Here is a 2,440-nt window from a genome sequence, read left to right on the forward strand (position 1 = left end):
ATTGCCCCTAACGCGCCATGGCGAAATAAACGCTGGAAAACTGCCAGAAGGAAACCCTTCGCCAGCTAGCTAGACGCTCAACAGCCAAGCAAGCAAGCAAGCAGCCGCAGCAACGAGCCAAAAGGGGGGGGGGGGGGGGGGCGTGAAGCAGAAGTCACAGCTACCGAGGGTAAGTAGCTATTTCCCATCGGTCGCTTTAACAACTCTGCGAATGGGAGCGTCTCGATGGGTGGCGGCGAACGGACAGTTTGTAAACTGCTAAACGTGACCGGACTCATGGATTACGATGGGGCTAGGAGACAGTCGGTTACAAAAGTCGCGTCCCCAAGCACCACACTTTTCACCGGTACTTCAGTGCAGTGTTAAGTAGACAGCCTGTGCCCGCTGTTCTATCAAAAATTAAGAAGCAGCACTCAGTTAGAACACGTCAAGGACACTCTTGTAAAAATGATTGCCCCAAAACACTTGATTTCGTTAAGAAAACAGAAATGAAAGAAGCTTCGTGATGAAAATTACCCTAGCAGCATACTTTTATACAGAACTCAGCACTGTTTTTATACGAGAAACACACCTCCGGTGAAAACACGATAATTCCATTGCTGCACATTACTAGCGAGCTGTCCTCATGCTGGATGCAAGGGGCGCCTCTACTGTAGCAGAAAAAAGCCAGCAGGCGACAGGGCTCCCTTCTTGTTATAATGTAAGACGTGAAATCGCGACTGGCGTCGCTTGGTTTATTCCTTTTTGGCACCGCCACAGGGCGACGGCTGTGGACAAGTAATAATAAAAAACATGAGTACGACCAAGGGACAACACAGCCTCGCAAGCCGACTTCTTGTGTTGAAAAACACGGCATTTAGGTTGCGTCACTTTGAGAACTGGTACAGGTATCGTTAATTTATGTGAAAGCAATGCTTCGAATGGAAAATAACTGAATTCTTAAAGCGTTTACAGTGCACGTCGCCAAAGCCTGGCGAAAAGGCCTCACGTGCGTGATTTGGTATGCTACGCGCAAAAGTCAATCGTGTTCTTAGACAGGTGCAACATTGATAAAAGAACGGACGTGGAGCAATGTTGTGTCCTTAAACTTGCTTCTTTATCTCTAATGTGGCTAAAAAATACTTCAATAGTATACGCTGGATAGCAGGCGTGGAAAATCCCATTGATAAGGAAGGTCTCGTACGACTAGATGATTAAAAATTGCCGTTTACCAATCCACGAGAGAGTAGTCGAATACATGAAATGGAAGTGTACCTTTGTATGACTGAAAGTCTCCAAGCAAGCATGCGGGCAAAAAAAAAAAAAAGAAATGAGCCAGCAGCACTTCCACTGTGCGCGTATGCTACTTTAAAAATGTTCGTTCTTAAGAAGAGTGGATTAGCTCACCAGCCACAATCTTCTCTCGCGTTACCCTCCTCAGCATGTGGGGATTTGCCCGGACTACCGTTAAAGCCCTAAACATATAGACACCGTCTTGTCTTTCCCACTCTACCCTTTCCCCACTTGGACCTTATACTATTATCTCTGTAATGAAGTTTTTTTTTTAATTCAGTTCAATCCGTCTTTTGCCGATCCCCCGAGGAAAGGAATTGTGTACGCTGCTACATGGAGGAAGTCCTGGGACAGCTTTGTTTTCTTATCAGTAGATTACCCTCCAGAATAGCGCAGCTGACTAAACAAGCTGAGGAATATGCAAACACCCTGAGCCGACAAAACTGGAACCAGGTTTGCGATCAATTAGGTACCTTAAGTAATTGCCGCACGTGGCTCATTCTCCGGTCGCTACTCGGACGCACGGAAAGCAAAGCAACCACAGGACGACACCTCCAGCGGCTCGTCCACAACTATCCGGGCACAGATGAAGAACTCCTCCGCGACATCGCTGCCCACAATATTGGCGCCTCTTTTCACGCTCCTTCCCCGACCAAGGGCCTACCCGACTACGCTGGAAGGCCCAACCCGGACCTAGATACCCCTTTCACAACGATCGAAATTATCGCTACTATCCTCAAACTGACCCGCAATGCACCACCAGGACACGATCGCATCAACAATAAAACACTCCGAACCTTGACTACAAAACCATTGACAGCCTCCTACAATACATCAATGAAATCTGGGAGCGAGGAAAATTACCGGCGCAGTGGAAACATGCAGACATCACGATGATTCCCAAGCCAGGCAAACCCATTAACTTCCGCAACTTGCGCCCCATTTCTCTTACCTCTTGCGTGGGCAAATTGTACGAACACATGGCGCACGACAGACTATCGCCGTACTTGGAAGAGAAGGAGTACCTCCCGCACACTATGTTTGCTTTCGCCCGGACTTTCAACACAGGACATCCTTCTTCAAATTAAAGAAGACTTATTGAATAATCTCAGCAGCTATCAGAACAGCGCAATTCTCGCACTTGACGTCAAAAGCGCGTTTGGCAATG

Source organism: Haemaphysalis longicornis, unplaced genomic scaffold (assembly GCF_048455015.1).
Source record: "Haemaphysalis longicornis isolate Haplotype H1 unplaced genomic scaffold, Haemaphysalis longicornis Haplotype H1 scaffold_3, whole genome shotgun sequence".
NCBI classification, from domain to species: Eukaryota; Metazoa; Arthropoda; class Arachnida; order Ixodida; family Ixodidae; genus Haemaphysalis; species Haemaphysalis longicornis.